The sequence below is a fragment of the Lathamus discolor genome, chromosome 1, assembly GCF_037157495.1.
Source record: "Lathamus discolor isolate bLatDis1 chromosome 1, bLatDis1.hap1, whole genome shotgun sequence".
NCBI lineage: Eukaryota > Metazoa > Chordata > Aves > Psittaciformes > Psittacidae > Lathamus > Lathamus discolor.
In genome coordinates this window covers 108,896,003-108,908,257 of record NC_088884.1, presented here as the reverse complement: position 1 = coordinate 108,908,257, position 12,255 = coordinate 108,896,003, and the positions used below count along the sequence as shown (strand labels likewise).

General features: G+C 41.0%; 1 protein-coding gene across 6 annotated transcripts in view; it reads left to right on the top strand.

The window, feature by feature from the left end:
- The window catches only part of CSGALNACT1 (chondroitin sulfate N-acetylgalactosaminyltransferase 1), a 43,109-nt gene that overhangs the window by 4,041 nt on the left and 26,813 nt on the right, over nucleotides 1-12,255 (top strand). For 4 of the 6 annotated variants that reach the window (XM_065690013.1, XM_065690018.1, XM_065690005.1 and 1 more), the window contains exon 3: nucleotides 11,795-11,923. The exons of the other annotated variants lie outside the window; for them this stretch is intronic. The gene's annotated coding sequence lies outside the window, so the exon portion shown is untranslated. The remainder of the gene's footprint in view (nucleotides 1-11,794; nucleotides 11,924-12,255) is intronic. 6 annotated transcript variants of the gene reach the window in all.

The window sequence follows — 12,255 nt, the reverse complement described above, 5'->3', positions numbered from 1 at the left end:
GCAATTGAGTGGGACCCTTTCATTGCAACTTGATTGCATTTAGGCTTGAGAATAAAGACTTGGATAAAAATACCACACACTGACTGTCTCCCACAACCTCCAGGGATCTTGACCAGCTCAATAGCAGTTGTCAGCATCTGCTTCAGGAAATGCCATGAGCCTGTTCATCAAGCTGAAGGAACTTTATTCCTTGTGTTCTACTTCAGCTGCAGCAAAACATTGGAAGTTAGGGCCTTATTATCAGGTTTCCACTTGTTTCGGCCCATTAACTACTCATTTAAGCTACAGCTATAGGTAGTAACAGCTCAGGGGTCCAGAAAGGGGTGTTGTTTCACACCTTCATTAGGAAACAGAGACACGGCAGCTTGGTCTTCCAAGCTGTAATGTGCTTGGAATTCTTGACTGTGATGTTCTTTGTTTGGATGGATGCCTATTATTAAGTTTCTAGTGACTGGAAGGCATCAGAGAAAGCAATGATGAGGCTATAGAGACTTTGCAGATTTCTTTCACTTTTTTCCTCAGAAATTTTGAGTCCATGCTTTGAAGGGTCATCAGTGCAACCACTTCTAACTACATTTAAGTACATGGGCTGAGACTGACAGGTGATCATGGATTATTTATATCTCTTCCGTAGACTGTCAGAGGCAGCCCAGACCACATAGCTTCTTGCCTTTACTAGAAGCTGTGGAAGAAATGTAATATTCAGTTCTGTAAAATAAGTACTTTTCCTTACACTGAAGGCAATAGTTGGTTTGTTGTTCATTCTTTTCGTTTGTTTGCTTTGGGGGGTGTTGTTTGGGGTTTTTTGGTTTTTTTTTTGCTTGTTTGTTTTTTAGAGGTGCAAGCTTAGCTCCTCAATTTTAGAATAGTTACAGTTCTGGATTCTGTTTTCTGACTCATCATCAACAGGTATATGGTTTTTAGGCTAACTTGTAATACAGTAACTGTTGCATGCCAAGCAGCATCAAAGCCAATGGGAGTGTTCTTATGAATACATTAGCATTAAACATTGGTGGGATCTTTATAGAATCATAGAATGGCTTGGGTTGGAAGGGACCTTAAAGCTCATCCAGTTCCATGCCCCCCTGCCATGGGCTGGGGCTTCTTCTCCTAGACCAGGTTTCTCAAAGCCCTGTTCAGCCTGGCCTTGAACACTGCCAGAGGTGCGGCAGCCACAACTTCTGTGGGTAACCTGTTTCAGTGCCTCACCACCCTCACAGTAAAGAATTTTTTCCTTAGAGCTAATTTAAATCTATCGTCTTCCAGTTTAAAGCCCTTCCTTCTTGACCTGTCACTACATGCCCTTGTCAAAAGTCCCTCTCCAGATTTTTCTAGGACCCTTTTATGTACTGGAATGCCACTATAAGGTTTCCCCAGAGCTGCCTTTTCTCTTCTGCAGGCAGAACAAGCCCAGCTTTCTCAGCCTGTCTTTATAGGAGATGAACTCCAGGCCTCCAATCATCTTCATGGTGCTCTTCTGGACTTGCCACATGTCCTTCTTACATTGGGGCCTATTACTCCGCAGTTGCAACACTCAGCAGTGCTGCTTAACACAGTACTCAGTCTGCCCTATGAAGCTGCAGATTTGTCCCATTGAACCCATGTAGGCATTCTGCCAGTTCAATTGGAGTCCTGCTCCCGGCTCAAGAGAAGGGGCTTGTAGAAGTGAAATGAGCATAGTAGGGACAGCTGAGTTGCATGAAGTAATGCAGGCATCCAAGTAAATTAATTTTTGCTAGTGATGTCTGTGAACTAGATTGGTCAAAATCCAGCAAAGATGCTGGGGGGGCGGGGAGGGAAACAATGGGGAAAACATCACTTATTTAGGCCACTACTGCTGTCTAGTTGTGATCCATCAGGTAAATTAGCTATTAAGCTAATTGCAAAGGTGAAAATAGCCATTTCTCACCAAATATGTGGAAGTTGAGGGGATGTCAGTAAAGTGGAAAAAATCTTTGAACATGTGTAACTGAAGGAACTGCAAAAGACTCAAGCCAACATCTCATTCAGATTATATTTTAAATGTTTTGAAGTAGAAAAACATGAATCATCTTCAGTAGCAAATGGAAGAGGTGATAGCTTTCATTTTCAAGCCTGTGCCTGTGACGAAGTGGGCTACCCCTCCATTTACATGATTAGTTTCATGTTGCATTGCCTTGATAACAGAGAAACATAAACTAGTCACTTGGACATGGCATCATCCTCCTGTTTGGAAAGAAAGAAAAACAGAACACTGGTAAAAACTCTACTGAAGAGAAACCCTGGGGGAAAAATATTTTTTTTCCTTTTTCCTCTCCATTGTGTGACCGAAAGTGGTCCTGTAATTTACTGGCAAGAAGACATGGAACAATATGCACTCCAGCAACTTTGGAACAGTGTGCAGATACCCCTGGGAATTGTTTCTGCTGGAGAGGCTTGAGGCAGCCATAGGTTTCTGGCTTGCTATTTCTGCAAATATTCTGCAAAACTTTTTTTTTTTTTTTTTTTTTTTATATCTAAGGCTATAAATAGCTGACAATTCTTAAAAGTGAATAATCCTCTCTTCCTCTTCAGCATGAGAAACTGGATCAAGATTCTCAAAGCCAAAAGCTTGCAGCCAGATATCCCTATTAATCATCTGTTTGTAATGTTGCCCAGAGTTTGAGGGAATTCTCTTACTGTTCCTGTTTTGTGTATGGTGAAGAGACTCACCCAGACTCTTGCAGTGGCAAAACCAGAAGCAGGGCTTAAGCCTCCTGCAGTTCAGCTTACAGCTCTGCCTGCTAGCTTATATTCTATTGTATAGCCATATTTAGAAATAAGAATCATTTCATTTTCAAAACACTTGAGCCATCTGTAACTCACCTGATTTGGACAAGGTTTACTAAGTGATCACTACTGTTCAAAGTTGGGTTGATAAAGAATAGCAGGGTAAAATATTTAAACCACAGTAGTGATTGAATATCCGAAGGACTCCCAGGTGCATGCACTAAAGCAAATGGCTCCAGTGGTTTCACATGCTACTTGGACCAGCACTCACATCTTTTGCTGGAATGTGAATGGTGAAAGGTAAGTAGATGTTATGTTACCTGTATTGCCATTTCTACCAAGGTGGTACTTCAACTACATATGAGAGGACTTACAAGGCAGGACATTACAGCCTTAAAATTGTGTTTTAGTCCCATTTCAGAGATTTTTCAGTATTTTTCCGTAATAAAATTTACTTCAGAGAAGATAGCTGTGAAAGTGCTGGCCATGGTCATCATAACGGAATTAGGTAGAGTTCAACTTGTCCAGTCCGGAATATGTCTATAGTTGGGTTCTTTCCCTTCATGTGTCCTACAACTGCTGTTTCCATTAACATTTAGGATGATCACATAGGTACTAACATACTTCACAGTAGGAAACTTTAAGAGTTGTATTGATTTGGAAGGGAGGCATATCCAACAGCCTTTCCTATAGGCACTTTTAAGGTGGAACCAGTATTTAAGACAACCATTCCTCTTAAATTAGAATAGTTTAAAGTAAAGTTTTGAAGTGCCTTTTTTACAGGAAAGTTCTTCCTACTTTATTTGTGAGAAGGTGAAGCCTCTTGATTTCAGGAAAGAGATTTTAAATCAACCTTTGGAAAGCTTGTAAAAAACATTTAGCAAAATATACAGTAGTTTGTATTGTAGATCAGATTACTTGCACTGGTGTGTTGTTTTTTTTCTCATCAGACTGCGATTAATTAAAAAATCATTTGTGAGGAGTATATAACACATCAGAATATTGACTCAAATCCTAGCAAATTAAGCCAGAAGTATTTTAGGTTGATGCACTTAATATGAAAGTGGTAGTTACTAGCTTAGAAACTGATGTAGAGGTTTGTTAGAGCCACATAGAAAAGAGCCTAAAAAGCATGTCACCTTCCAATTTGTGGGGTAGTGTGAGATACTTCCTTGGTGAAGTTTTCTCATGCTTAATAGAACCAAGCATATATATTTATGAATGAATTAATAAGCTATTCCTTAAATATCCTAGCTTTCTCCAAGAATTCTTCAGGAAATGAAAAGCACTTATGTAATGTTAAAGGAATGAAAGGAAAATTTCTTAGCATTAGAGAAGGTTAAAAAAAACTTCACTCTAAAATCCTTAGGAACTAACTATATACTAAGACACCAGATCATTGCAAATATAAAGTACATGCAAAAGTGTGTTTTGAGAGCTCATCTCAGAACCTCTTAAAAGCATTGTAGTGAGTCAGTAGCCCTAATTTTCCAGTGAGTTGAGAAGAGTTTAGAACTGTGTATGTATGTTTGCATTTGTGGTTTAAACTTCCTTTCTCCCTTGATTCTGGATCTGCCTTTTTCTATGACAGCCAGGTAGAAGAATGTTGCTGTAACATCCTCTGATTGCCAGAAGTTCCAGGGAATTATATATGTGCTGGGAAGGCCAGTGCTATACAGGATGCATGAACATGCCTTCTACTCTAGCTGCAGGTAGTGTATAGGAAGCAGAAAACTTCTGTTTCACCAAACATACCTCTTAACACTGCAATGCTAATTATTCTTGGTTAGCACAGGTGTGCAAGTGAGCCATGGCCAAGGAAAACGTAGGCTTCTTTTAGAGATTTAAGGGAGGTATGTTACAGATTTTTTCCAGTCGATGCAGGGCTGTAATTTCCTTACCTACTTTGCAGTTCATTTGCTTGAGTTGATGAAAACAAGATCATCTGCTGGTAAAGCTGTGTGTTTTTTCTAACATAGTCATCGATTTCTTCTATTCTGATTAGAAAATTTTTGTCTATAAATAAGGTCATAGCTTCAGAATCCAAGTCAAAGAAACCTGGCTGGCAATTGCTTAGTAATCTTGTAAACTTATTAAACCTCAACAGCAAGAGAGACACAAAGGTCTAGATAGAGTTAGGATTTAGGATTTAACAAATTCTCAGTTTTACCTCTTTCCTAGGATGACAGCCTGTAAGGAGCTTTTCAAACAGCTTTGCATCTCTGTTGAAACTCCCTGGCATTTTGCTGAAGTCATCTTTATTTGTCTTTTAGCCCCTATGCCCAACGCCAAGGATTTTTCTCTTGTTTGCTATAACACTGATTTTACTTTCAGGCAACCCCAGCATGCCCTTTATATGGGTCACATATTCCTTCTCCTCTATATTGGTCTAGGATTTCCAATTATTTCCATATTCATTGAGCTCAGTCCCTACCCAGCCAATTGAAACAGGCAGGCTGCTCAATGTCTTTTCCACTCCAGGAGTAATTTAATCAGGGAGTGACTGCATTATTTTTACAGAGAGCCAAGCCGTGCATGCCAGGTGATCTACAGTGGAGAGCAGCAGCATTATTACAAAGGCTTAGGCATTTCATGCCATTTTGTGCTTCTGCAACTTGTAGTGCAGCAAACGGTACTGTCTTGATATTTTTTCTAATATGCATGATACAAATGTAATCAGAGGAGGTGTGGAAAAGAGGATGGATGAGTCATGGGCGTGTATTTATATTGTATGAGACTGAGTTTCAAAGCTGTTGGATACTGCAAAGTCCTTAATCACTGCCCTATTTGTTTTACAGAAGTGCTGGTACTCACAGAGCAGATTAAGTCTATTTCTTTAGTTTGCTGCTGCAGTTCCATCCTAGATTAAAAAATCTTTAATGGAAGTTTGATAGTGATACGTTCCCACAGAAATAATGCAGTGAGAGTCTTTGCTCTTCCTTATGATATGCTTGTTTACTTGCATGGGACTTTTTCAAGAGGGGGCTTATTGCTAAGTCTGAGGGTCTGTAGTGCAATCTTTGCCTACTGAGTGACATAGCTCTTGAGCTGTTGCCCCTAAGCTTATGATGTGCACTTTCTACTAAACTTTTGGTCTTTTTCATTGAACTGATTTGTATGCTCAGTAGTAGCTCAAGGTAAGCATTTCAGGTCTCTTAGGACTGAAGCAACAAAATGCTGAAGGGCATTTTTTATCTGAAATGAGAGAAGCAGATGAAAATTTCACAAGTCTTTACTGTCACTTTTTCTATTACATGAGGCAGTTTTCTCTTGGACACGAGCTGGCAATGTACACTTGCAGCCCAGAAGGCCAATCGTATATTGGGCTGCATCAAAGGAAATGTGATCAGCAGGTCAAGGTTGGTGATTCTGCCCCTCTACTCTTGTGAGACCCCACCTGCAGTCCTGTGTCCAGCTGGAGAAGGTCTGCAGGAGGGCCACAAAAATTGTCAGAGGGCTGGAATGCCTCTCCTATGAGGAAAGGCTGAGAGGGCTGGGGTTGTTCAGCCTGGAGAAGATTCCAGGGAGACTTTACTGTGGCCTTTCAGTTCTTAAAGGGGCCTATAAGAAAGACTGGGACAGGCTTTTTAGCAGGGCCTGGTTGCAATAGGATGAGGGGTGATGGTTTTAAACTAAAAGAGGGGAGAGTCAGGCTAGATGTGAAGAAAAAACTCGTTACAATGAAGGTGGTAAAATATTGTGACAGGTTGCCCAGAGAAGATGGTAGATGCCCCATCCCTGAAGACATTCAAGGCCAGGCTGGATGTAGGTCTGGGCAAACTGATCTAGCTGAAGATGTCCTTGCTCACTGCAGGAGGGTCGAACTGGATTACCTTTGAAGATCCCTTCCAACCCAAACTATTCTATGATTCCTTTGAGTTATGCCTGTTTTCTGGCCAAATCTTTAGTTGTTTTCCTTAGCACACTGTCTTTTTCCTAATTTTGATCAGTTTTTTTTTTATTGTATTGTATCTTGCTGGTGTTCCAGATTAAAATGAACTTTTCACAGACTCCTCAAGAGTGTGTTTTAAGATAGAGGGCAAGAATTTCCAAACTGCATCATTGTTTTTCAGATCAGAAAGCAGCTAAGACATCAAAACTTATTAGTGGAGAAGGTTTGTTGCAATTCACAACAGAGAAACAGCTGATGTCTCACTATTGTGATACCTAAATCAAAATTAAGTCCCGAGTCTGCATTTGATTCCACATAGGCTGCAGTCAGCATTGGATTTTAACCAGTCAACCAAGCTAAAACTGACACAAAGCTGCTTTTACTTTTCATGTAGCACAGAGATCCCAAAATGCTGTCTTAAGACTAATCCATATATGGCCCAGGTGACACAGGAGATAACACAGAAGTGAAAAGCTTCAGTCTTGCTCAGTGCATATTTCATTAAAGTCTAGGATGCCAAGTTGGATTGTGGTATCACCATTGTGATATTTTGACACCATTGTCAATACTGTACTTTCTGTTCTCATCACTTGAATAGTCCTATTTGATACTCAGGTACATCAGCAAACACTAAAATCCACTTTTCAGCTGGTTGCAGTGATTTAACTCTTGCTGAGACAGAACAGAGAGTGTCATATGTCAGTATTGTTCCAGCCTTTCTGGTGCTCCATGCTTTGTGTCCTCATAAGTGTCTCCAAGAGGCAATCTCTCAAGCTGAACACCTGCATTGGTCCAGGTTTTCACCAAGTAGCCAGCCTCCCTCTTAGGTTGGCCTACATCGACATGCTTGCCACAATAATTTTCATCTTTCCTGCAGCACTTCAGCATGTGCAGTCTGTCAGTCTGTACTTCATGTCTCTTTCCATAGTTTGTTTGACATCTCCTATTTTTTCCTCTGTCTTGATGTTTGATTAACAGTTTGCATAACTGTACTGTGATGCTAATTGCATTATCTATGAGTAATCCAAGACAAGCAGAGTGACATTTGATTTTCAGTGGTATAGTAACTGGGGGAGAGATTCTCTTTGTCTTCACAAATACTGTATTCAGATGCAACATACATTGTTATACCTTACCATTGTAATTTGTGCAAGGATAGGCTGGAAAGTTTCTGAAAGTTGGAAAACAATAATTGATTCCAACAACGTTGGAGTGCTTGGCAAGCCAGTGTAGGTATGTGCCAGGGACCTGGACTCCTACGCTGTGGAAGGAAACAGAATGAGGCTGACACATACTAGAGAGATAATGGTGATAACCTGTGAGGAACTGGTAGGAGAGGAATACGGGTTCAAGATTTTTAGGGATGGCTTTTGTTCCCAGATGTCCTTGGAGCTCAGTTAGGAGTCCAGAGTGCTGAGCTGAGGTTGGCTTTTGGTCACAGAGCAAGTGCAAATATGTGCCAGAGAATTCCTCAGAAAGCAATTCTTCCAGATGGCTTGTGGGAGATATCTAGGCTATGTTTTGACCTTATCTTTCAGGCTCTGTTGCTGCTCACCATGGCAATGGGAACATAAGTGGGGAAATGATGGTGGTAAATAAACACTGTTACCTTTGATTCAACTGCATCGCTGGGCAGATGGCTAAGAGTCTCTGAAGAACAGAGCTGTGGGTCTGAAAAGGGAGGCAGAACAGTCAGAAGTGTATGGGGAGACAGCCATAAAGCAACACCTGCCTTAGGTCAGAGAGAAGGGCTAAACTTTGTAAGATGAAGATATGTAGGGATGTGTCTTTTCTGACACTTGTGAGGTTTGAGATCCCCCCCTTGGCTTATTAAGTTTCTGTGAACAAATAACAGATATTCTCTTTCTGATGTAGCTTGGCTGAGTCACTCGCTTTCATAACAGTCACAAGTGCCCAGAAGGTTTGTTGTAGCTGGATTCAGGCCCATTGGGACTTGCTGAGATAAATATACTTGGTGGAAAGAGGGGTGTTAAGAGCTTTGTAACCCAGCCTGCCTTTGGGAAAAGCAAAAGCTGACAGTCATTTGCTGGTAAAGGCTGCACTTTGAAAATAGGAGGGTCACTTGAGTAAGCCCTGTTGTGCTCTCTAAGGCTTTCTTGATGTTCTCTGCAGGTATGTACATTTTGGGTTTGGTTTTTTTTGGTTTTGGGTTGGGGTTTTTTTGTTTTGTTTGGTTGGTTTGTTTTTTGTTGTTGTTGTTGTTGTTTTTGGTTTGGTTTGGTTTTGTCATTTTGGGTTTGTTTTGGCTTTTTTTTAATGTTTTTCCCAAGCACATTTCAGAATCCAAGCAAGCTGTTGTGGCTCCTTCCCTTCAGCAAAACTGCTTCAAACCATGTTAAGGATTTGTGGCATTTCATAGCTGTGAACCTACTTGCAGCCAATTTCTTCACATTGCAAGGTTATTTCAGTAGTGATGTCAGTCTAAGTGGTTCCCACAAACACCCTCATCTTGTGTCTCCACTTGTTTACTCCTCACTTCTTCCTTCTAAACACATTTTTCCACCCCTTCAGCAAAGCAAATGGAGTTGTGTGTTCACTGATATACTTGGGTATATCAGTACTAGTGGCCAGACTGGAGGAATGCTTGAGGGCAGCACAATCTACAATCTAACCCAGTCCCTTCTGTTTCCTAGAATGAAGTTTCAGGTTGGAACATGAGGTTTGTGTTTTCACAAGTGTATGGCTTGTTTACATGCCAGCCATATCCTGGGCTGCAGGATCAAAAGGAGCGTGACCAGCTGGTCGAAGGAGGTGATCCTGCCCCTCTACTTTGCTCTTGTGAGATCTTACTTGGAGTGTTGTGTGCAGTTCTGGTGTCCTCAACGTAAGAAAGACATGGAACTGTTGGAGCAAATCCAGAGGAGGGCCACGAGGATGATCAGGGGGCTGGAGCACCTCCCATATGAAGACAGGCTGAGAAAGTTGGGGCTGTTCAGCCTGGAGAAGGCTGCGTAGGGACCTAATAGCAGCCTTCCAGTATCTGAAGGATGCTGAGAGGGAGTCTTCTTCAGGGATTGGAGTGATAGGACAAGGGGTAACAGGTTTGAACTTAAACAGAGGAAATTCAGGTTGGAAGAAGCTTGTTATTGCGAGGGACGTGAGGCACTGGCACGGTTTGCCCAAAGAAGTGGTAGATGCTCCATTCCTGGTGGCATTCAAGGCCAGGTTGAACGGAGCCTTGGGCGACATGGTCTAGGGTATGGTGTCCCTGCCCATGGCAGAGGGGTTGGAACTAGATGATCTTAAGGTCCTTTCAAACCTTAATTATTCTATGATTCTATGTGGTTTGAGTGTTCAATACCTGAAAATCAGAACCTGTAAACAGCCTGCCACTTCAGGAAATGCAGTCTGTGCTGCTTGTTTACTTTAAGTATAAATGTCATCTTGGCAGAAGATCTCCCCTCTTGCATGCAGAAAGCTTGCAATTTGATTGCTGAGCTTAAATGGCATAGGCTTGGTCATGAATTGTAAGGTTTGTGTTTCTTTAATGACCACGTGCAGGCACAAAGCAAGTTACTGTACTTGCTGTTTTCAGATGTTCTGTTACAGTGTATGTGTTGAACTAATCAGAGGGATATGACATTTTGAGATTAAACAGAGGAATTAAGGAGAAAAAGAAAAAGTTACTGTAATTGTCAATGAAGTTAGGGCATGGACTGGCTTAAATAATGGCTCCTGGCTGTGGCATCTTGTCAGATGGTCTACTTGCAATGTTCAGTAATAGTACAACTGTACTGATGTTTGGAACCAACACAGTACTATACAAAGAACCACTGCCTGAAAAGCAGATGGAAATCCAGCAGTAAATGCTGTTCTAAGCCTTGGGATAAATTTTTTTTTTCTTTTTTTTTTCTTTAAAATGAAGTTAAAATTTCTGCAATAAATCGTTACAACATTAGTAATAGTTTAATTCACCTAACTCATTGATACTGTTTGTATTTTATCTTCCAAGTGATCTGAGAAATAAGACAAATCTAAAGTGTCCTGATGCCTGATTAGATTTATGGCATTCCAGAATGAATGGGAAAAGTGATTGAGAATGTACATGTTTACAGGAAAAATGTAGCAAAGGGTAACTAAATGTATCTATCTGTAAGGCTCTGAAAATACTTCTCATGTTGTGTGGGTTGTGCCTTTGGAATCTACCTAGGAGGCGTAAGATCAGAGGTGTGGAAAGGTTTGCTTTCCATCACTATAGCTGACTGTTTTCATGAGAAAATTACTAATAAATTACTAATTGCAAATTCTTTCTCATTTGATTTCTCAGGAGTTACTGATAAATCTGTGTGACTTCCTCATGTTATCTGACAACTCAAAATAAGTTGTAGTGTCTGAGTTCTTGATGTTATGTTTCTTTGAATAGTGGGACAGCAGTGTTTTATCCAGCATACTTATCTATGGTGCAGGGAAGTATGTTGTGATAGTTACAGTAGAACAAGTGCTATGCATTGCAAATACTTCTCTACTAGTATTGTGTTATCATTACCTTAACTCCTTGGGGAACTTCCCTTTTTCCAAACGAAAACATTTCCAATGACCATCCCAGTAATATCCTTTTTGTGGGATGATTATTTTTTATATATTTTTTAATGTTATTCATTTCCATGACTCTCTTTAATGGAATACAAATTTGAGCTCCACTTTCACAGTACACCACCTCCTTTTAGCAAGTCCTTTGTTTCAAGTAGCATGAGAGGGCAGTGTTTCAGCTGTGGGAGAAACCTCATCTTGTTACACTGGTGGAAAAGGTGGTGTATGGTTTAGAAAGCATTTTTGCTGTTCCCAGTGATGGATACAGTGTTTGTCAGGTGAGATTGATCAGGTGCTTGTAACACCCGGAAATGGGCATGCTGGGGTCTTTAAAATCACCAGCTTTTGGTGCATACAGCTTTTAAACTGAACAAATTGGGCTGTTTGTCATGGCTATGGTGGAAGCATTTTCTGGTCATTTTTTGACTTTTGTTTTGACAGCTTTGCAGACTCAAATGGATCAACCCTGGGAACCAACCAGACTAATGAATATAGCCTGTGTTCTGTGGCGTTGTGTCAGAGTGTGGATTTGGGGTGAGGGAGGACTGTGTTTTGCCAGTGCTTTGGAGTATGAGCAGTTGAACTTTGCTTTTATCTTTGCAGGCTGTAAAGCGTGCTGCAAATGGTCTATTGCATAAGCCTCTAGTGGAGTGTGTTCTCAGGAAATGACTCTTACCTTGAATTACTCTGGAAAAGGAGGCTGCCTAAAAGCAAGTCTTCCTACCCATTACAGTAAGTTGTCTCACTGTTATTTTTGCCTTCCTTTGGCTGGATATTAGGGACCCATATCTACAGGGGCCTCCATGCACAGTTCATCATCTGAGGAAGTTGCTTCTCAGCTGCTCCTCTTGTTTCCTTCCCTTTAGGCCACAAATAATTTTTTCCTGTGCTAATGGATGTAGAAGAGCCCATCCTATAACAGCAACTTGATGTTTTTCTCTTTAGCTGTGCTCCTCAAACAAGTTTCCCATTTAGAGGGGAGAGTGTGCTTGGATGGAGGGGAGAGCTTCCACCCAGCAAAAGGTGCACACATCAAAATAGTGACCCTGAAGGTGTGCACTTCT